We start from the raw sequence: 24,060 nt of genomic DNA on the forward strand, positions 1-24,060 counted from the left end.
CAATTTAATTATATAAAAAATGAACAATGCTACAGTTCTGTAAATTGTCTAGTCTATAGCAGCAAATGACCCACTATAGTTACTGAGGTGGTGGGTCACTCTGTAATGTTAATAAATAAATGAATAAACTAACTTTCCAACCCGAGAGCGGAACTTTATATCCACGTTCGGGACGCACTGAGTTTGTATTGCGGACTCGGCCTGACTTTGTACCCTGGACTTGTATGGACTATGAGAACTCCGTTCACAGTCTAGATACGGCTGTTGTCCTTCAGGAAGGATTTTTGCAGGGGAGCTTAAAACTTCTTATAATACTAGTTTTTTGTTCTACCTATCAACTGATGGCGTTGATCCAGCAGATCCATATCATTGTTTATAACATCATTTAGCTTTCCTTAGTGAGTCGGCATTATACTGTGTGCATGAGAAAACTTGGTTTGCTGCAAATTGATTATCTGCCGGACCGTCAAGCTGATGGGTAAGTATAACTTCTCTATGCACATGTGTAATAGAGAAATAACTGTACGTATATAATCTCAGACAGTCATCTTAATATAGTAGAAGATAATTTGGGTATTTGCATGTCCAATAAAATCTCAGTGACTGCAGCTTATTTATTTATTTACTTATTTGTTTATTGCTTATTTAGCCTGATCAGATTAGGGCTTTAAGGCCCTCTCTTACATTTGACCGAGAGCAGCACATTCGAGAGATATTACAAAACCTACTCAATAATAATAATAATAATAATAACAATAATAATAATAATAATAACATTAACAATAATTGTAAAGGGCATTTAGAATGATATGGATCAGCTTAGTACATTTGAAGCCATATTTTGTATTATCAGAAGCGGAATGGCTCAGGAAGAACAGAATGGCAATTAAGAACTCTGGCGACAAGAGGTAGGCAGAAGTTCTGGGAGAGGGGGACTGACGAGACTGAGCAGCGCAGAATGTAGGAGAGACGGCTATTGTGATAGCAGGTCGACCATTTTGAAATTGGGAAGGAATTTAATTTCTCTGATATTTCGAGGAAGATTATTCCAATGTCGGATTCCTGATGCAGAAAAGATTTAGAAGACATGGCAGTGCTATGTGATGGTATAGAGAGAATTTTACTTTTTGAGAACGAGTGTTCCTGCTGTGCTGTTCAGATATTAGAATAAGAGTTGAAAACAAATAAGAGAGATTGCAATGATTGAGAAGACAATAGAGTAAACAAAGAGTATGACAGTCTCTATTCTAATCGACACGTAGCCATGACAGTTGTTTGTAAGCTGGTGTGACATGGTTGAAAAAGCATGCATCACAAATGTATCGTACACAAGCATTCATCGTCAGTTCTAGCTTGCGTGAGCTTTCGTACAAAAGTCCTTGGAGAATGGCATTACCATGTCAAGTATGGGGAATATTAGTGTATCTATGAGCTTCTTTTTAAGCTCGAAAGGAAATACTTTTTTATGTTTCTGTAGTGAGTGAAGTGACGCTGACACCTTCTTGCAGATTGCAGTCGTGTATTCAGCCCAGTCTAAATGATTTAAAAAAATCTAAACTCTGTCCTTACAGGCCTCGAAAGGCCCAACGACACTGACCGACCGCCGTGTCATCCTCCGCCGATAGGCGTCAGTCGATGCGGATATGGAAGGGTCAGCACACAGCTCTCCTGGCCATTGTCGTGACCGTGGCCGCTACTTATCAGTCGAGTAGCTCCTCTGTTGGCCTCACAAAGGCTGAGTGCACCCCTCTTGCCAGCAGCGCAGATCCAAACAGTCATCCATCCAAGTGCTAGCCAAGCCCGACAGTGCTTATCTTCGATGATCTGACGGGAACCGGTGTTACCACTGCGACAAGGCCGTTGGCCCAGTTTAAATGATGGTCCAAAATTAGCCCCAAGTTGTTTGCATAAGAAGAAAAAGTTATTCCTGTGCAGTTTAGAATTAATAGTGGAAGAGATTCTCTGAAGTGAGGGATAATAAGTCTTTTGTCAGCGACTAAGATTGCTTGCGTTTTAAATGGGCTAAGTTTCAAACATATGCTCTGCGCCTATACTGCTAGGGCAAGAACATCGGCATTTACATGCTGGACGGCTGTGCACAGGTTTGTTGGACTTGTGCTTAGTTATAACCGAATGTCGCCAACGTATAGACGATATCTTCAGAGGGAGACAATAGCTGACACGTCATTAACATATAATGAGGAGAGTAACGGGCCCAATACCGATTGTTTTGGGAACCCTGATACTAGATCCCTCGATTCTGACATTGTTGTCTCAATGATTACACACTTTTGACGAGATGTAAGGTTTGAATGGAACCACTGTACAGCACTTGATGAAAAATATTGACTTGCGAATTTAGCAAGTGGAATGTCAAAATCGATAGTGTCGAAAGCTCTGCTGAAATCCAAAAAGCACATAATAGTTGCCTGTTGTTTATCCACAGCTTTTAAGCACATCATTCTAGAAGGACATTAGCTTTATGATTATAAGTACCAGATAAAATTTATTCTGCAATTTTTCTTTGGTTGTAACATAAGTACACATGTAGTTATACTATATTTCAGCAACAAAAGCATACTATACCGGCATAAGTAATTGAAATGAATATAAAATGTTCTTAAACATATTTATATCATTCAAGGTGTATGAATTTTCACTATTTGTTATAGAAGACTTGAGAACACAAACTTATTTTGCTATTGTTTCATAAATACCCTATTTATGGATGTTTGCTTTTCACGCTACACTTTTTTAATAGGACTAGTGTTAGTTCGTTAAGTAGGAAACAAAATACAGCAGTAAGAAGTAAACTACTGTGAAAAGCAATGCTGTTGTAAATAGAAGCTAACACAATTATTTGCAGGAAACATTAGATGATCTGCTTGAAATACTGGAGAGTACTGATGATAGCATGAAAATGGTTTGCATGTTGTCTATTACTACACACTAGTGCTACAAACGATCTGAGAGATGAAAACTCTTGTGATGAAGAAGCTCCACAATATTGATAATGTTGAAACAAGTCAGTTGACAGCTCCAGCCATAATCTATTATACAGATTTGTCTAACAATGTAAAATTTTCAAATACATCATTTTTGACAAATAGCGGAGGTGATAACTGTTTAACAAATGGAGATTCCCTGCGTTCCACATCCACTGCTGCAGTATCCTATGTAACACCAAGAAAATCTGCTGCACCAAAACGAAGAAAACCATCTCATAAGTATAATTGGGTTAAACAATCACTTCCAATTACAAGCAAAGTCTAGCCACGAATGAGTACTGTAAAACACTGCTTGAGAGCACATAATATTTTGAACTTTTTTTTGGCAGTGATGTCATAAACACGATGGTGAATTACACCGACAAGTAAGCTGCGAAGAGGAACGGACTTGAAAATTGTCTGAAGAGGAAATGAAGTGTTGCCTAGTTACTTTGCTTCTTAGTCGTTATGTACTCTTGCTAAAAAAAACCATGTATTGGGAGATGTCAACAGATGTACACAGTATTTTAGTTTGTATTGCAGTATCCAGGGACCACTTCAAGTTCATTAGATCGAATATTAATATTTGCAACAACAGTGAACATGATGATACTGGCATATTTTCTACAGTTCGTCCCCTTGTAAGCATGATAAATGAAAAATGCAGAACACATACAGCCCATACGCAAGACCATTCAGTCGATAAAGTATGGTTCCTTACTTTGGGTGACTTGTGTACAGCAGTTTATTTGAGGCAAACCTATAAGATATGAATCTACGTTCTTGTGTGGAGGGCCAAGTAATGGATATCTAACATGGCTGGACCGATACTAGGCTGTTGATACATTGCCAGGGTGAAAAATGTGGTGACAATGCTCTTAGTTACGGAGTAGTGACGACCATCTGGAAGAGCTGCCGTATAGATTGTATTTTGATAATTTATTTACTTCATTTCATCTTCTGTTTGACTTGCATCTAAATAATATTCAGGCCACAGGTGCAAGAAGACCTAAAAGAACTGGAATAGATTGTAATCTACACAAGAGAGATGAAATGAAAACGAAACCTAGAAAGACATTTGACTTCATACCTGACAGTTCAGCCAGTATATTAGTGGCTTCATGGAGTGACAACAGATTGGTGACAGTGCAATTAACATGGATACTATAAATCCAATTCATCCAGTAATGCGATATTCACTTTATCAGAAAAGACGGATAGCAATCCAACAACCAAGAGTCATTTACCTCTATAATAAGTTTTTGGGTGGAACTGATAGAGCTGAGCAAAATATGTTACTCTACAGAATATCTATCTGGTATAAGAAATGTTACATCCTCATTATTGCACATTTTGTCGTTGTAGCCGAGCACAAAGCATGGCAGTTCTACAGAGGGGATAGTGGTAAAACGAACAACATGGCATTTCGTTTAAGAAACTGTCGTGTTGTTACGCAAAGAGGACGATCACCTTAAACGGCAAAAATTGATTATAGATATGAAAAGTTGGAACATTATGTCGCAGATTTTCCACTAGATCCTGTTTCAGGGAAGAAGAAACAACTTCACTGTCGCCAATGTCAGTAAAATCCTACAACACGGGGCCAGTTGTACAATGTCGGGATAAATCGATGGCTAGTTAACCAAGGAATAGTCTAACTTGGAGTGCGCTTTGTATGTTGCTATTTTATTCCTCGATTAGTCATTCCCGGAATAGCGTTCATTTCGAGTTATGATGGCAACAACTGAAGAGCACTCTGGGTATTTCCGCGCATGTCATTTATATTTACGTAGTCGTCGCATGCAGAAATAGCATGTGAAAAATGAGTGATAAGCGTTCGAGATCGCAAAACTTTTCGCTTGAGAATGGCTTGAGGCTGGTAGACACTGCGAATGAGTTCAAGAGTATAGTAGAAAACACGAAAACTGTTGCAGTCTCATTCAGTGAAAATATTAGAGCAAAATATTTAACTGAATTGGTGGGGTACATATATGTATAACTTCCTATCTTTAATCTAGGTAAATGGTCAGGTATTTATTATTTGACCAGTAAGAAATATTTGTAGATTTCCGAATAAAGTATACGAAAAAATATGGAACAGAGCAGCTACAACAGACGTACGATTATTATTGTTTCTTAAAAAAAGAAACACGGAAATGTTAGGCACAGAAAAGGTAGCACAGGCTGTAGATTGGTGGTGCCCCACATGCGGAATGTATGTTCCAAATTGTGTATAATGAAATACACTATTTGATAAAGTTGTCAACAGAAGGACACCTTAGTCATTTAGATTCAGATGCAACATTTCCACACGATAGTATTCTATCAGATGATGATGATGATGACGATGTTTGGTTTGTGGGGCGCTACACTGCGCAGTCATCAGGGCCGTACAAAGTCCCAGTTTTTACACAGTCCAATTTTTTACACAATTCAGTCCAGCCACTGTCATGAATGATGATGAAAACACAGGCGCCCAGTCCCAAGGCTGAGAAAAATCCCCAACAAGGCCGGGAATCGAACCCGGGACCCCGTGATACAGAAGCAGCAACGCGAGCCACTAGACCACGATCTGCGGGCATCAGATGCAGCGGTAGGGTAGATGGTGAATTGAATTGTAAGTAGACACATAAATAGAAGCAAGTGTGCGATCTGCTTTGTGAAATAGTTGTCTTTACACTCTCTCCAAGAAACTGTGACAGCATATTCATCAAGGAGATTGATTTGACTGAAAGTTCTGAAAGGTGTTACTGGCTAGCTTGCTGTTGTATTTACGTCTTATAATGATTAATTCACTACAGCAGTAATGGGTACCTTTGCTAAATTATTGAACACTATTTGTGCAACCACTTTTGAAGTTCTTGGTATATATAAATCATGTTTCTGTGATGTGATGATTATGAATTACATTAAGAGTATTTATGAAGAATAAGATGGCAACATTTACAATAAGCATCAATTATATTTTTTATAATCTTAGGGTGGAAATGTACCCATGGCACATACCAAACCGGAGGCTGCTGTTATTGTATCTCACTGTAAATGGTTGAGAAACTGTTTCATGCATAATCTTGGGTTGTGCAATCATCTTTAGCACCTGTATGTAATCTGGGAGAGGAAGGAGAAGTAAGCAGAGGCCTGGCACCTTCACTGTGTTCTTCCTTCTTTTCTTGTCATGTCAGCTTGTAATGGTCAGTTTTGTTGTCAGAATAAACATACCTGTTCTCAAATGTGAACGAATTAGCAGAGTTGCAGATGGTGCTGCTTCAAAAGTACCTTGATAAGAAGCAGAGAAGGGAGAAAGAACTGTATTGGTCAAAAAAGGATCATAAAGCTCAAAATTAGAATCAGAAAATAAAAATTAATACAAATGATTTCAGAATAAAAATATATTAATCCATATACATTTGTGTATTTTATTTTCGTTTCTTTTAATTATATCACACAACTGAAATAATTAAAAAACTGTCTTTGCACATGTTGTCCAGTTTGATACACATCCTTTTAATAAGGATGCTGGCTGTCCCCTTTCCAGTACCAATAAAGTCTCTAATGGACTGAAAGAAATCACCAGAGGCAAATTATTTGAGTGTCTGTAGTGGCTGTTTCATTGAACAGGGTGACTTCTGAAAGAAAAGAACGACATGAGACAATTCAACAGAAATTTAAAAACATTATTTGCAGCAACTCCTTCCACTGTTATGATTATGTAGATCCAATAACTAAAGATTCCTGTTAACTGAATTAAAAGTACCTATGTTCTTGTCACACAGAGATAATTACTTTGTGATAAATATATATGTGGTCATGTGAATAATACTGATAACTGAATAATGCAACAGCTATCTGCTATAGCTTTCTTTTCTTAAACAACTTTCCTATTAATTTTACTGTGTTAAACGTAGCTTGGATAAAAACAAATAATTTACTTGTTTATGGGAATAATGCTAGGTGGTGGACTATTTTGTTGTTCTGAAGCAGTCACTAAAAGATAAAAAGTTATTGTCCCAATGCGATATAAGAGTGAATAATATTTTCTACCATAGATTTGGCTAAATGACATAAGGACATTAGTGTGCTATTAAACTTTTTGTTTCATTAAACAATTATAATAAGCCATCATTTCAGGAAAATGGTACTTCACACAAGTACAATATAAGATATTTCAGTTTAATTTACCTTCAACTAGCTACAGTTTGACATAAAGGAGAACAGTGAAAATAGCTTGACATTCAAGGAAATTTAAAAACATAGCACTCCAGGCACTCCTTCCACATGCTTCAACTATGCAGTCAACTAGATTCCTGTTCTGTTATTATAGCATACAAATACAGCTATTATTTTATGATAAATATGGGTGGGCTTATGTTGATAATACTAATAATAGACAAACAACAGCTACATACCACAGTTGGGGAAGTATCACTTAAAAAAATCTTAGTTTCCTCTTAATCTCACTATGTTAAACAGTAAGAACAAATAGCTCACTGGCTTCAGTGAATAGTGGTAGGTGGGAGACAATCTTCTTGCTTTGAAGCATTAATAGGCCTGTAATCCTAATAGTTACAATAAAAGATGGAAAGTTGTTTTGACACTGCTGTAGTGTTTGCAAAAAGGGGCATCCCCAATAGAAAATTGAGTGGAACAATATTTTCTGCTATTGATGAGACTGGGACACTACTGTTTTGTCAAAATGTTTTGCAATACGAAAAATCGATGTTTCTTCAAAAACAGAAAAAGCTGTTAATGCAAATTATAAACATACTTGGTGTGGTTTTTCGATTTGGTTAAGTCTGTTATGTTACTGTCTGCTAAATAAAATGAAATAGTCCTTTTCGCTACTGCAGCAATTGTAACACACACCAGATAAATAATATTTTTGTACGAATCGTTATTTCAATGTGCCTGATTTACATAAATAACACGACAGAATTCACCAGGTACTAAAATCGAATGCTACAAATAAACAGTATTATTTAAGGAAACAGAGAAATAGTTTCACCTGTCCGTCCTGTGCTCCAGTTTCTCACGTACAAGACTGGCAAGACGAAGTATGGCTTCCTTTGATAAGAAAAAGCTGGATGTTTATTCGGAATTCTTTTCCTTCCTCATCCTCATGAACAGTTCAGCCAAAATCTCGTCACTGCTGGCTGCATCTGTCACTATCCCTGCCATCTTGAAACGTTATTCCCCAGTTAAGCTCGCTAACAGGCCAGAAATCGCCTGTTAAGTTATCCCGAGTTTATTCTCCGGTTAGGTGTTATTCCGGGTTCGTACAACGCGTTTGTCACGCTATTCCGAGAATAGAGCGTAACCGGCTGCTATCTGGAGATTGTACAAATGGCCCTGGTGCGTCAAGTATAATGTACCACTTAATCTTTTTTGTTTCATACCGTTCCATAGAAAATCGTAAGACAGTACTGATTTGGCGCTTAAATGGTGACATTGTGTTAAGTGCATGTATATACAGCTGAAGCCCTTCCAGACGGATAGGATATTTTTCAAAAACTGTGCAAACGTAAAGTATAAAGCTATTTCATATTTGTAACTTTTATTGCAGATAAGCGATTAATTAAAGTTTTCGTTAAAATGCAAGGAAATAACAACTGAGCCTTGTCTGGGTTAAATTGTTTAGAACATTGTGTATGTTCTTATTTACGTGGAGAATTACAACTCGATTGGCAAAGAGGATGACTGGACGTTTCACGTTTGTTTCTTGCCCATCTGAGGATGACGTCCAGCACGTCCTTCGAGGTGGTGCTTCAAAGTTTGTTATAGAAGCAGATGGAAAGTCAGTGGCATTTGGAATTGCAACAACAGGAACCCATAGCCATGTTGGACAGGGTTTTGAGGAGATTACTGGCAGAGCTACAGCAACTGCCGGCTCATCTCTTCCTCACCTATGGTGAGTCTGCAAAGGTCTGGGAGGCATATGAGAAGCGATTGCGGCAAAACTTCACCGCCTGCCAGGTAACGAACGCTGCTACCATACATACAAATGGCAGAATGGTATTTTAGAGGAAGTAACTTATTGATCGACAGGAAGAAAACGAAGTGAAAGAAATAGAACTAACAGCTCAGAGGATTTTATTCTGAGCTTTGGGTGTGCAGACGAACTGTAATAGGTTTCTGGGAACAGATATGGTCACGTTTCTGACCTGGGAAAAACACAATGATAATATCCGTTCAAAAATATATTCTTAATGAAAAAAATTCTGTGTGGTGGAAACAGAAACCTCGCTAAAAATACACTACAGACTTATCTTCCTACTCATATTGCACTGTATACCAATATGGGGAGGAACAACCGATGTACACATTCAGAAAATTTTGAAATTTCAAAAAAAAAAAAAGAAGTACGCTGCGTTGCAAAACTAACACCATGGGAATCGTGCAAAAGCAAATTCAAAGGATTCAAAATATTATCTCTATCAAATGTGTATGTATATGAAATAATACTTCTTGTAGTGGTAAATTGTACAGTTCCTCTAAACAGAGATTTTCATGACCACAATACTAGAACTAAGGAAAATTACCATATCTACACCAAAAGACTGAATTTGATATAAAGGGCTCATAAAATTGCAGGAAGATAATTTTATAACACAGTGCCACTTAGCATAAAGAGCATAAAGGAACTGAGCATCTTAAAAAAAAAACTGAAGGAACATCCCATCTCTGAATGTTTGTATAAGGTGAAGCAGTACTTGCAGACAAATGCATAGGAGAAATGTAAATTTGAAGTTGGGAATGGAGTAAAACATTCCTTTTTCATTGTGGTAGCAAATTTCCTGAAAGAAGGACGAAGAAAGACAAAGTGTAATGCTGAAAATACAGAAGAGAACATATAGACAAAGTGCATTGATGCAAATGTGGTTTTAATGAGTTCTCACTGTGTACAAATGCCTGAATACGAGAGCATACTGAAAAGTAATGTCTCAGAATTTTTTATGTAACAACTCTTCAAGCTTTTTAAATAAAACAAACATTATTAACATTGTACAGCTGTATTCTTCATATCTACATATCTGCAACACTCTGCCAATAGAGGGCTCCGAATTACAGTGTATAACATAGTGGTATGTAACGAAACTATATCGGTGCATGAGAAACAGCATGTTGTAATCGAGTTTCGAATTCAAGGAGTTCATCCACATATGGGGCACTTTCTGCTTCAGCATGGCAATGCCAGAACACACACGAGGGCTGCGACATCTCCAACAATCCGACGCCTTGAGTTCACTGTCATCGTTCATCTTCCATACAGTCCCGCCTTCGCCTCAAACGATTTTCATCTGTTTTCAAAAAGTAAAGAACATCTTCGAGGACTTCATTTTGATAGTGACGAAGCAGTGCAAGCGGAGGTGAGGTTGTTGCTCTGTCAACAAAGTCAAATGTTCTACAGTGGCAATATCAACAAACTTGTCTTTCGGTGGGAGAAACGTGTTCCTTGCCAGAGTGACTATGCTGAGGAATAAATCTGTAGTCACGAAGAATAAAGATGCAGAATATTCCAGAATGAAATTTTCACTCTGCAGCGGAATGTGCGCTGATACGAAACTTCCTGGCAGTCGGTAGAGCACTTGCCCGCGAAAGGCAAAGGTCCCGAGTTCGAGTCTCGGTCTTAATTTGCCAGGAAATTTCATATCAGCGCACACTCCACTGCGAGGGAAAATTTCATTCTGGAAACATCCCCTAGGCTGTGGCTAAGCCATGTCTCCGCAATATCCTTTCTTCTAGGAGTGCTAGTACTGCAAGGTATGCAGGAGAGCTTCTGCGAAGTTTGGAAGGTAGGAGACGAGGTACTGGCGGAATTAAAGCTGTGAGGACGGATCGTGAGTCGTGCTTGGGTAGCTCAGTTGGTAGAGCACTTGCACACGAAAGGCAAAGGTCCCGAGTTCGAGTCTCGGTCCGGCACACAGTTTTAATCTGCCAGTAAGTTTCATGTGGAACATTGTAGTGTAGTGCCTGTGTTGTACTATACAGGGTGAAGAAAAATACGCTCACTCGGACTAACGCCAGGTAGTCGCCAGGTTCTTTTAGAGAGCGGGAAAAGTATATACACTACTGGCCATTAAAATTGCTAAACCACGAAGATGACGTGCTACAGACGCGAAATTTAATCGACAGGAAGAAGATGCTGTGATATGCAAATGATTAGCTTTTCAGAGCATTCACACAAGGTTGGCGCCGGTGGCGACACCTACATGGTACTGACATGAGAAAAGTTTCCAACCGATGTCTCATACACAAACAAGTTGACCGGCGTTGCCTGGTGAAACGTTGTTGTGATGCCTCGTGTAAGGAGGAAAAATGCGTACCATCATGTTTCCGACTTTGATAAAGGTCGGATTGTAGCAGTCGAGATGACAGGCATCTTATCCACATGACTGTAACGGATCCTGCAACGACGTCTCGATCCCTGAGTCAGCAGATGGGGACGTTTGGGGATGTTTGTGATTTTTTGGTAAGATTTATCAGCTCGATTGTAGCTACAAAAGGATGTACAAATACTTGTCATTATTTTTGTAAACTTAAATACACCACTGTTCTTATTCATACTCTCCCAGCCATTCACTGTTTTTGTATTATTGTGCTGATACATGGATACGCCAGCAGTTCAGAATGCAATCATACTAAGTTAGTTAAATTGATGATTAATTTGGATTCTGAAGGTGACCGCAACTAAGGCAACAAAAATGCCATGAGTAAATTCACTAACTTCATATATTATAAAAATTAAGGGTGTAGCTCACGATTTGAAGATTGTTGAGAAGATAATACTTTTCTATATGTAAAGATAATAACATTTAGCCTCACTTGGACTTGTATTTATGATAAAGCAGGTGACCTCTTGCAAGCACACTTGGACCTGTTGTCAGCTTGAACTTGTAGCGAACTTCGTTTGAACCGCAATTTGGCTGTCATTGCTCGCATAGTAAGCCTTCACAAGCCCCATACGCTCAGGCACGCTGTACCGTGACATTTTCACGTGCAATTGGCCGACAATAACAAGGAGCATACGCATGTGCATACTAATTCCTATCATGCCCTGCGACCAACCGTGCAGTTTGAACGTCCTAGCGCAAACCGTTTAGAAGTTATGACGATTTTATTTCATATGCTTCAATAATTGTCAGCCTGTACAAGAGCAGCATGAACATGCGCTATCAGTTTGTCCACATGTATTTGGCTGAGGAGAAGACACGTGCTGCTTCAGATGTTCCCACAGGAAGAAATCCAGGGTACTTAGGTCAGGTGAACGTGGAGGCCGTGCAACTCGTCCTTACTGTCCGAGTCATTTCCCTCGAACTGTTCTGTCTAAATACCGTCGCACATTAATCCTGAAGTGTGATAGTGCACCATTATGTAGGAACCATAACCTCTGCCGAACATGAAGTGAAACATTTTCCAGAGCGACAGGCCAATAGTTTGAGAGAAATGCATGATACCTTCATGCAGCCAGCCAGTCAGGCAACAAGTAAGGACCCAAGATCCTGTCTAATATTCCGTCCTGTCTAATAGCCCCGTCTAACTCCGGTCCAATATACCGGTCGAGACGTTGATGCAAAAGCGAACTTGATATGCACGGTGTCGGGTGACGTGTGGGGTAACGCCACCCAAATGATGGACATTGTGCATATTGAAGACAGCCGGCCGGAGGGGCCGAGCGGTTCTAGGCGCTACTGTCTCGAACCGTTGTCCGCTACGGTCGCAGGTTCGAATCCTGCTTCGGGCATGGATGTGTGTGATGTCCTTAGGTTAGTTAGGTTTAAGTAGTTCTAAGTTCTAGGGGACAGATGACCACAAATGTTAAGTCCCATAGTGCTCAGAGCCATTTGAACCATTTTGATATGGGAACAATTTAACTACAACCGTTAGATGAAATAATTCAGAGCAAGCAGGAGCTTAAGCCGCTACAAAAAGTACGCTACTGGCCATTAAAATTGCTACACCAACAAGAAGTGTAGATGATAAACGGGTATTCATTGGACAAATATATTATACTAGAACTGACATGTGATTACATTTTCACCCAATTTGGGTGCATAGATCCTGAGAAATCAGTACCCAGAACAACCACCTCTGGCCGTAATAACGGCCTTGATACGCCTGGGCATTGAGTCAAAATGGTTCAAATGGCTCTGAGCACTATGGGACTCAACTGCTGTAGTCATCAGTCCCCTAGAACTTAGATCTACTTAAACCTAACTAACCTAAGGACGCCACACACAGCCATGCCCAAGGCAGGATTCGATCCTGCGACCGTAGCAGTCGCGCGGTTCCACACTGTAGCGCCTAGAACCGCTCGGCCACTCCGGCCGGCGGCATTGAGTCAAACAGAGCTTGGATGGCGTGTACAGGTACAGCTGCCCATGCAGCTTCAACACGATATCACAGTTCATCAAGAGTAGTGACTGGCGTATTGTGACGAGCCAGTTGCTCGGCCACCATTGACCAGACGTTTTCAATTGGTGTGAGAGCTGGAGAATGTGCTGGCCAGGGCAACAGTCGAACAATTTCTGTATCCAGAAAGGCCCGTATAGGACCTGCAACATGCGGTCGTGCATTATCCTGCTGATATGTAGGGTTTCGCAAGGATCGAATGAAGGGTACAGCCACGGGTCGTAACACATCTGAAATGTAACGTCCACTGTTCAATGTGCCGGCAATGCGAACAAGAGGTGACCGAGACGTGTAACCAATGGCACCACGTACCATCACGCCGCGTGATACGCCAGTATGGCGATGACGAATACACGCTTCAAATGTGTGTTCAAATGGTTCAAATGGCTCTGAGCACTATGGGACTCAACTGCTGAGGTCATAAGTCCCCTAGAACTTAGAACTACTTAAACCTAACTAACCTAAGGACAACACACACATCCATGCCCGAGGCAGGATTCGAACCTGCGACCGTAGCGGTCGCGCGGTTCCAGACTGTAGCGCCAGAACCGCGCGGCCACCAGCGGCCGGCAATGTGTGTTCACCACGATGTCGCCAAACACGGATGCGACCATCATGATGCTGTAAACAGAACCTGGATTCATCCGAAAAAATGACGTTTTGCCATTCGTGCACACAGGTTCGTCGTTGAGTACAGTATCGCAGGCGCTCCTGTCTGTGATGCAGCGTCAAGGGTAACCGCAGCCATGGTCTCCGAGCTGATAGTCCATGCTGCTGCAAACGTCGTCGAACTGTTCGTGCAGATGGTTGTTGTCTTGGAAACGTCCCCATCTGCTGACTCAGGGATCAAATGGTTCAAATGGCTCTGAGCACTATGGGACTCAACTGCTGAGGTCATTAGTCCCCTAGAACTTAGAACTAGTTAAACCTAACTAACCTAAGGACATCACAAACATCCATGCCCGAGGCAGGATTCGAACCTGCGACCGTAGCGGTCTTGCGGTTCCAGACTGCAGCGCCTTTAACCGCACGGCCACTTCGGCCGGCACTCAGGGAGCGAGACGTGGCTGCACGATCCGTTACAGCCATGCGGATAAGATGGCTGTCATCTCGATTGCTAGTGATACGAGGCCGTTGGGATCCAGCACGGCGTTCCGTATTATCCTCCTGAACCCACCAATTCCATATTCTGCTAACAGTCATTGGATCTCGACCAAAGCGAGCAGCAATGTCGCGATGCGATAAACCGCAATCGCGATAAGCTACAATCCGACCTTTATCAAAGTCGGAAACGTGATGGTATGCATTTCTCCTCCTTACATGAGGCATCACAACAACGTTTCTCCAGGCAACGCCGGTCAACTGCTGTTTGTGTATGAGAAATCGGTTGGAAACTTTCTTCATGTCAGCACGTTGTAGGTGTCGCCACCGGCGCCAACCTTGTGTGAATGCTCTGAAAAGCTAATCATTTGCATATCACAGCATCTTCTCCCTGTCGGTTAAATTTCGCGTCTGTAGCACGTCTTCTTCGTGGTGTAGCAATTTTAATGGCCAGTAGTGTAATACAATCAGACAAAGTTGAAAAAATATAAGGCCTACCTTTTGCGCTTCATAAACGGCAGGTTGGATGTACTAAAAATAATCTTACAAAAGCGGATGGGTTTGTCTGAGAAACAGTCATCACAGTTTAACATAGTTTATTAAAATAAAACATCATACTAAAAATTCACAAGATAATTCCAAACAATGATCTGTCGTTGCCTATTACGTGATTTATTAACTCTCTTATGTTATTATTATATTGAGCGCTGTGGCACGTTGCAGTGATGCATGAAAAAATCTTCGTCGCGCATGGGAAAAGTTTATACAAACATACATGATTCACACACAAAAATAACATAAAAAGAATTTTGCCCATCACAGTAATTCGGAGGCTCAGAAGTTCATCCCTATCGCTATGATTGAATTATTGTAACTAAGATTACTATTGAACATCTTCCGACACAGAAATTTATCTGCATCATCTTGCACATCAAACTAAGCTACGCCGGTGTGAAAAACCCGCAAATGCTGTGAATATTCATGAACAAAGCAAAATTATTAAGGCTCGTGGAAACTTGAAGAACACGAGTGTAAATCGTATAGGCATAACCAGCAATAAAATATAACGCGGAGTTAAGGATACAGCTTGTTCAAGATGTTACTGAAATTACACACGGTGAAATTACCACCACGTGCTACAGAGTCTTGAAACTGAAACGAAATGAAAAGTAGGGAGAAACACACACACACACACACACACACAAGAGAAAAGTTCACGCATGCGTTCCAGTTAAAAGAGAAGTCAGACAACTGAATTTTAAACCTGTGCTTTAGTAACCCATTTCCTACAACTTGTGTACTGCTTACACAAAGCGAGGATCGAAAAAACTTACTACATAAAAAAATCGTGCTCTGAAAAATGTAAGAATTCGATTATCGAACTTAAAACTGAACTAGCAGATCAAACGTGTGCATCAGTTGGAATAGATACACACTATCACACATTAACACACTCACCAGCGCCAAGTCTCTCTTTAGAGTACTGTCTTCACTATCCAAAGGTCCAGTCCCGACAGTCGAGAGCACGCTCTCCCTGCAATAAACTCCCCCCCCCCCCAGCCCCCAACCCCCAGACGCGTCACTACCGCCATCAACTTAACTACTGTCGAATGACTTCCGAAAGAATCTCTTTGCCTTGACTGAGAAAGCTACCACAGCAGTTGAGTCCCATAGTGCTCAGAGCCATTTGAACCATTTTTTTGAGAAAGCTACATTGGCTGCACTGTTGCTACCACAGCAGACAGCCAGATGCCGTGTTGTTACCATATATAAGACAAATTCAACATACACACTCACTCACTCATGCATACAGATGATAAAGAGAGAAAGCAAATTTGGTAGCACAAAATACAGGTAATGTACATAGGATTAGATGCTTAGTGGAAAAATTGATACTTTAATGTGATTGTGTACCAATGAATGGGGACAACCACGAAGTACAAAACTAAATTACAAATGACCATGCGTGACAGCACAAGATTCAAGTTAAACAGTATGAAACGAATCTAACAGAGACGTTTCAGAAATAATAGTAACGAATGAAGATATTTACTAAACAGTATGCGCTTATCACTCAATGTTCAAAGGCATAATTAGTGGATCGATAGTGATAATACATACAAATGGTAACCAAGTTTGGAAATTATTTGCAAACCACTTGGTGACTTAAGGCTCTAACGAAATGTTACGTAATGGACCTGAACGTGGCAAGGATAGTAGTCGGTACTAGTCGATAGGCGCCGGCCGCTGTGACCGAGCGGTTCTAAGCGCTTCAGTCCGGAACCGCGCTGCTGCTACGGTAGCAGGTTCGAATCCTGCCTCGGGCATGGATGTGTGTGATGTCCTTAGGTTAGTTAGGTTTAAGTAGTTCTAAGTCTAGGGGACTGATGACCTCAGATATTAAGTCCCTTAGTGCTTAGAGCCATTTGAACCATTTGAACTAGTCGACAGGACCACTGAGGGAGGGTACAAAAAAACTAGGTTTGAAATCTAGTAGGTGCAGTGGTGCGAAACGATTGGCGTCCATGACGTGCAAAAGGCTTCTTTAAAGGCTGACCAGTGAAAACGATTGTACTTTCATTTCTGCATTCGTAGTACGTAAGTACAAATGTTTTGTAGAAGACCCACTGTAATCTCTTTATGACGATTAAGACGCCAAATAGTGTACCATTCTGACTACACCTAGCAAATAAAAATGAATAGTCGTCGACCCAGAATCGAACCCCCGATGTCCTGCATGCTAACTTAAAACGCCATCACCTGTACCAACTGCACGGCACTTTTAATTTATTCTGACAGAGGCAGTCAGCTTGCATGTGGGTTACAGCGTTACCCGACGGCCAATCCTTAACGTCCATTTACAGTCGGAAATATTCGCCATACGAAATTTTGTGAGAGACAATTTTTTTTTAATTGCTGGTATGTGAGGAATCGCGCTGCGACGTCCGATTGCCAGAATTTTTTCTTCACCCTGAGTAGTCCGAAGCAATCTTCCTTTCGTGATGCATACATGTCAGAACTAACACTGCTTCGGACCATAGAATACAATACAGGCACTGCATTACAGTAGTTCATGCCACGCCAAGGCAATATACAAAGAGAAAACACTGTCTCAACCTGTGCAGGAATCACAGAATACAGTGTGAACACAAGGGAATGTAGAGACACCAGGACAAATGGAGTTACAAACCACTCATGAGAGTGTTCTTGGATGGCAGAAGGGGTTAAAGCGACCGCTCACGACGAATGGCAACTCAGACTTCGGGAACCAATTTTCATTTGTTCTGAAGTATTCTACAATTGATGCTGAACTACATTGACAGAAAAATTGGCAACATTAAAAATAATTAATGTAGAGTAGAGAAATTTTGGGAATACGTTTGTCTAGATAACATACGTAAGTGGTTAACATGGCAAGATCATAGGTTAATGTAAGTGCGAGATAAGCTCTTGCAAATCCGAAAAGTTGGTACATTAATAACTGGTGTAACCGCCAGAAGGCTGAATGAAAGCATGCAAATGTGCATGCATTGTGTTATGTAGGTGTCAAATGTCAATTTGTGGGATGGAGTTCTATGCCTGATGTACTTGGTCGGTCAATAGAGGGACGATTAATTCTGTTTGTTGATGACCCTGGAGTTGATGTCTGATGATGTCCCATACACACTTGAATGGAGACAAATCTGGTGATCGAGCTGGCCAAGGCAATTTTTTGACTTTGCAGAGCATGTTGGGTTACAACAGCCACATGGAGGCGAACGTTATTCTGCTGGAAAACGCCCCATGGAATGCTGTTCAAGAATGCCAACACAACAGGTTGAATCATCGAAGTGACATACAGATTTGCAGGTGTAGGTCTTGCATGTCTAGCACGCAGACAAGTTGGTTGCAGGCCCCCAACCGACCCCCCCCACCCCCCACCCCCACCTAACCCGCATACAGCCATCAGTGGCAACGAAGAGGAACCAGCTTTCATCAAAAACACACCAAACCTCCACTGTACCCTCTAATGAGTTCTCACTCGACACCACTGAAGTCACAAATGGCGATGGTCTGGGGTCAGTGGAATGCACGCTACAGGGTGTCTGCCTTTCAGCTGTCCTTGAAGTAGCCAATTTGTAAAAGCTCGTTGTGTCACTGTGGTGCCAGCTGCTGCTTAGATTGCCGCTGCAAATGCAGTACGATGCGCCAGAGCCATACGCCGAACACGATGGTCTTCCCCTCTCATTAGTGCCACATGGCCATCAGGAGTCCGGTTTTCTTACGACCGTACATTATCGTGACTACCGCTGCCAGTAATCACGTACGGTGGTTACATTACTGCTAAATTTTTCTGCAATATGGCGGAAGGAACACCCAGCTTCTCGTAGTCCAATTACACGATCTCGCTCAAATCCAGGGACGGGTTGATTATGGCGTCTTTGTCACCTAAAAGGCATTCTTGACTAACATCAACTTACCACGTCCAATCTCAGAGGTAATTAACGATCGCTGCCGTTACAGTGTGGATTTAAAGCAAATCTGATTCGCATCCTCATAGGGGCCCTACTAGCACCACTTTTATGCGACTGGTATTTGAATAAATACCATGGTTCACAAGCGGAGGCTCGTCTACCAACTTCCATTTATGTCCCACAACTCTTTCTAGATGTTGCGATTTTTGTTGTTCTGTCAGTGTTGGGTTCAAATGGCTCTGAGCACTATGGGACTCAACTGCTGAGGTCATTAGTCCCCTAGAACTTAGAACTAGTTAAACCTAACTAACCTAAGGACATCACAAACATCCATGCCCGAGGCAGGATTCGAACCTGCGACCGTAGCGGTCTTGCGGTTCCTGACTGCAGCGCCTTTAACCGCACGGCCACTTCGGCCGGCTCTGTCAGTGTTAAAACTCAAATTTTGAGTTCATTCTTGAAAAATGTAGGAAGTTAATAACTTTTGTTTTATTTAAAAAGCTGAAGGTGTACATTTTTGGATGAAGGGGCATAGCTGTTCAGAAGAATTTAAGTTGACTGGAGATACTGTTTTTATTATCATTATTAGTAAAGAATTCGTGAGATTGAAAAAAAGAAACACATTAATCTTGCCAAAATCCGAGAAGCGACTCTTCTAGGTGTTGTAGTTCTCAGAAGTGCCCAGGAACACTCTATGTGTCCCTGAGTCAACACAGTAGCTCGTGTAGCCTGATTACGTAGTATTACGTAACACTGAGCTGCAGTTACGTAACACGGCCTCGCACCCATGGTGGCGTCACTAGTTTCACTTCTCGCTACTGGCTCTAACGATGTCTATGGCCTTATCAGCTTCCGGTCCCGGCCTTCCGGCACGAGGCCATATAAGGGGCCACCATTCCACGGACTGAGTCACTTGAGTGAGGCTGCTGTATCAGGCTGCTGCATTGAACGAGCTCACAGAGATGCCGCATTATGGGAGTCGTCACAGACGACAACGTGCAACTGTAGATAAGTTAATAAGGATTGTGGGTCTTTGAGGATCAATAATAAAGCTGTGAAGGGAGAATCGCCCGAACGTCCCTTCTTACTGATCCCTTTGTTCTTGTAGGCTTTCACATTAAAAATTCGGAAGCATTACTTTTCAGCACACCTTCGAATTTTCTGCATTGTGGCTAACGTATATGACCTCAAAATTAGTTTTAAGTTGGTGTAAATGTAATAGTACTTTCTGCAGCATAACAAAAACATATAACTTTGCATTCCTTACGTATGCTAAACGAAACCACAGCTTTGGTAGAGGGGTACTGCTGGAATGCGTGGTAATTTCGCTGACATAAACATCAGCAATATTGGAACTGATGACATCAGTTTCAGTTTTACCCAGTATCGCTGATGCCAGCATACAGCCATGGCTCAAATGGCTCTGAGCACTATGGGACTTAACATCTGAGGTCATCAGTCCCCTAGAACTTAGAACTACTTAAACCTAACTAACCTAAGGACAGCATACACATCCATGCCCGGGGCAGGATTCGAACCTGCGACCGTAGCGGTCGCGCGGTTCCAGACTGAAGCGCCTAGAACCGCTCGGCCACACTGGCCGGCTACAGGCATTGGGCACTGATTTTATTCTCAGAATAGCCTTCCCTCTCTCCCGTCCCCCTCTCCTCCCTGCAGCAAGTGGCGTTATTTGTTTTGCGAAAACGCGAGGTGGCCAATAGCGTACAAGCTCAGCTCCCCATCCTTCAAGCAATTTTATTTTTTCTAGTTAAATTACATGAGCACTGTCATTTACCATCGGAACTTCTGTGATGAAGAGGATACCACTGCTTTTGAGCATTATGATCTCTGTTCTAGTTCAGTGCTCAAGTATTTGTTATTAACTAACTAACTAACTAACTAACTCCGTCTACAGGCCGCAAGCGACCCATCGGGACCATCCGACCGCCGTATCATCCTCAGGTGAGGATGCGGATAGGAGGGGCATGGGGTCAGCACACCGCTCTCCCGGTCGTTATGACGGTTTTCTTTGACCGGAGCCGCTACTATTCGGTCGAGTAGCTCCTCAATTGGCATCACGAGGCTGAGTGCACCCCGAAAAATGGCAACAGCACGTGGCGGCGGGATGGTGACCCATCCAAGCGCCGGCCACGCCCGACAGCGCTTAACTTCGGTGATCTCACGGGAACCGGTGTATCCACTGTGGCAAGGCCGTTGCCTCAAGTATTTGTTATAATAAATTAATATTTTTTTGCCCAAAAGTATTTGAACGACTTGACAGCGTCATGCCAGCATTGCGCAGGAGTTTCTCTGACGTCATGTTGGCATCACATTGGCATCACGCATGCATCACTCACTGGCATAGTTTTGCGTCAACACCCTTCAGTAATTTAGTGCTCAAAAGTACCTGTAGTATTTATCAGTCACGCGATGTTGCTCTCCATTCAAGACCTATGTTGTGTAGTGAAGGAATTTTTAACAAAATGGAGATATGTTTGGCATTTTCTTACTGTATGCAGAGAGAGGCGTCCAACTGGAATGTGACAGCAGGTTGCTTTGGAGTGCTCCCGAGTTACTGTCAAAGCTGTTATTCCATCGGTTTTAAACTCTGCAAAAACTATTATTATCTCGCTATCATATGTCCCATAATGTACGGTCGCAGGTTCGAATCCTGCCTCGGGCATGGATGTGTGTGCTGTCTTTAGGTTAGTTAGGTTTAATTAGTTCTAAGTTCTAGGGGACTGATGAACTCAGATGTTAAGTCCCATAGGGCTCAGAGCCATTTGAACCATTTGTCCCATAATGAAGTAAACAATCCCGAATCCGAAATTTTTTCGATCAGTACTCCAACTATGGCTGGCAAAGGCGATTTTCTTTGCTAGTGAACATATAGAAACCTAAAGGACCCAATGTGTCAAGCAGATCTAAAGCATTAACTATTGAGTACTTATCAGCTGGTCACATTAACATGAAGTCGCATATCGTTCCAATATGACAGTTGTCTACGCCATGTACGCCATAACTTCGGTTCTTCTCTTCGATGTCCTATACTTATAGTTTGTCTTTTTCATATGCAAAGCACATTAAACGTGCTTTTATCGGCTAATTTCGCCAGTAGACTAATTGCGGAACACCACACACAGATTGGCATTTTGCTGTACGCAGAAGAGTTACCCACTTTAATATGACATCAGGCTGCTGTAGATTACCTCCCGTTCCAATGTCTATAGCAATTTAGAACGTCGAGTCAACATTTTTTCCTGCAAACGAATTACCGTTAAAAGCCCTAATTCCATGGGTTTTAAATCTGTAAACTGTTGTCATGTTGTTAGGTGTACAACATGTAATTAGGTCCAGATGTGAGTGGAGCTTTATAAACAGATTTTTTTTTCATACGTTCCTTTATGCAGTAAACGCTCTCGATTCGAACATTTTACACCAATACTCCACTACTCCACAGAGCGAGGTGGCGCAGTGGTTAGCACACTGGACTCGCATTCGGGAGGACGATGGTTCAAACGTGCGTCCATCCATACAGATTTAGGTTTCCGTGATTTCCATAATCGCATCAGGTAAATGTGGGGACGATTGCCTCGAAAGGACACGGCATATTTCCTTCCCCATCCTTCCCTAATCCGAGCTTGTGCTCAGTCTCTAATGACCTCGCTCTCGACGGGACGTTAAATACTAATCTCCTCCTCCTCCTCCTACTCACCATTCCTATTTACAGTAAAATGCTAATATTTCCCTGTGTTTAAGGCAATATACAAACCTTGCTTGTTGATTTGCAATAGCTTCTTCCCCCTCGCCATACACATTGATGATCGTAAATAGGAGAATATTTCTTAGGAATTTTGGCATGATAGAGAATACGAAAACAAATATTCTTGTACAAATTGTTATTAAATTCTACACAAAAATTTAAACACAGAAAACAATTCTTCCTTTATTCTTTCTCAGAGCATTTTTAGTAATTAAAACTAAACACCACCAGAACAGGCCTCGGAAGTCCGAGCGCTACCAACCGACAGCCATGTTGTCCTCAGGCGATAGGCGTCGTGTGACTAGGGCCTCTCGTCGAGTAGACCGTTTGCCGGCTGCAAGTCTTTCGATTTGACTCCACTTCGGCAACTTGGATACGCGTCACTGGATGCGGATATAGAGGGGCGTGTGGTCAGCACACCGCTCTCCTGGCCGTTGACAGACCGGAGCAGCTACTTCTCTGTCATGAAGCTCGTCAAAAAAAAATGTTCAAATGTGTGTGTAATCTTATGGGACTTAACTGCTAAGGTCATCAGTCCCTAAGCTTACACACTACTTAACTTAAATTATTCTAAGAACAAACACACACACCCATGCCCGAGGGAGGACTCGAACCTCCGCCGGGACCAGCCGCACAGTCCATGACTGCAGCGCCTCTGACCGCTCGGCTAATCCCGCGCGGCCATGAAGCTCCTCAATTGACCTCAGAAGGCTGAGTGCATCCTGCTATCTAACAACGCTCAGCAGCCAAGTGCTGTACGCAACTCGTGGTCTCGCGGTCGCGTTCTCGCTTCCCGAGCACGGGGTCCCGGCTTCGATTCCCGACGGGGTCAGGCATTTTCACCTGCCTCGAGATGATTGGGTGTTTGTGTTGTCTTCATCATTTCATCATAATTCATGAATGTGGCGAGTTTGGACTGAGCAAAGGTTGGCAATTTGTACGGGCGCTGATAACCGCGCAGTTGAGCACCCCACAAACCAAACATCATCATCATCATCCAAGTCCTAGCTAAGCCTGACAGCACGTAACTTCGGTGATCTGACGTGAATTGGAGTTACCACTGCGGCAAAGCTGTTGCCCAGTTTTAGTGACATTCAGTTTAATTTTTAATTTATATTTTAAATCTGCATTGGAATGTTCTAAATATTTATGCAGCCAATAGTTTAACAAGTACAAAGAAGGTATGTTCTCGAATTCCAATACGCATCTATTTTTTTCCTGTAAAATGCCTATTTCATGGCTTTAATAGTTCGCTCTGTTCCTTCCTGGAATTTTTCTAGGCGAGAGCACTTTGGGGTTCCAATTTTGCCACTTATTTCATGCATGACACTAGTGTTAAAACATTCCA

At 41.8% G+C, this 24,060-nt stretch overlaps 1 long non-coding RNA gene across 1 annotated transcript in view; it reads right to left on the reverse strand.

Annotated features, from left to right (window-relative positions):
• Positions 1-6,361: 6,361 nt before the first annotated feature.
• The window catches only part of LOC126248079 (uncharacterized), a 178,474-nt gene continuing 160,775 nt past the window's right edge, over positions 6,362-24,060 (reverse strand). Inside the window, exons 2-3 of the long non-coding RNA XR_007545412.1 lie at positions 22,975-23,139; positions 6,362-6,613 (exon numbers count right to left, since the gene is read on the reverse strand). This is a non-coding gene — a long non-coding RNA (uncharacterized LOC126248079). The remainder of the gene's footprint in view (positions 6,614-22,974; positions 23,140-24,060) is intronic.

Source organism: Schistocerca nitens, chromosome 3 (assembly GCF_023898315.1).
Source record: "Schistocerca nitens isolate TAMUIC-IGC-003100 chromosome 3, iqSchNite1.1, whole genome shotgun sequence".
Classification (NCBI taxonomy): Eukaryota; Metazoa; Arthropoda; class Insecta; order Orthoptera; family Acrididae; genus Schistocerca; species Schistocerca nitens.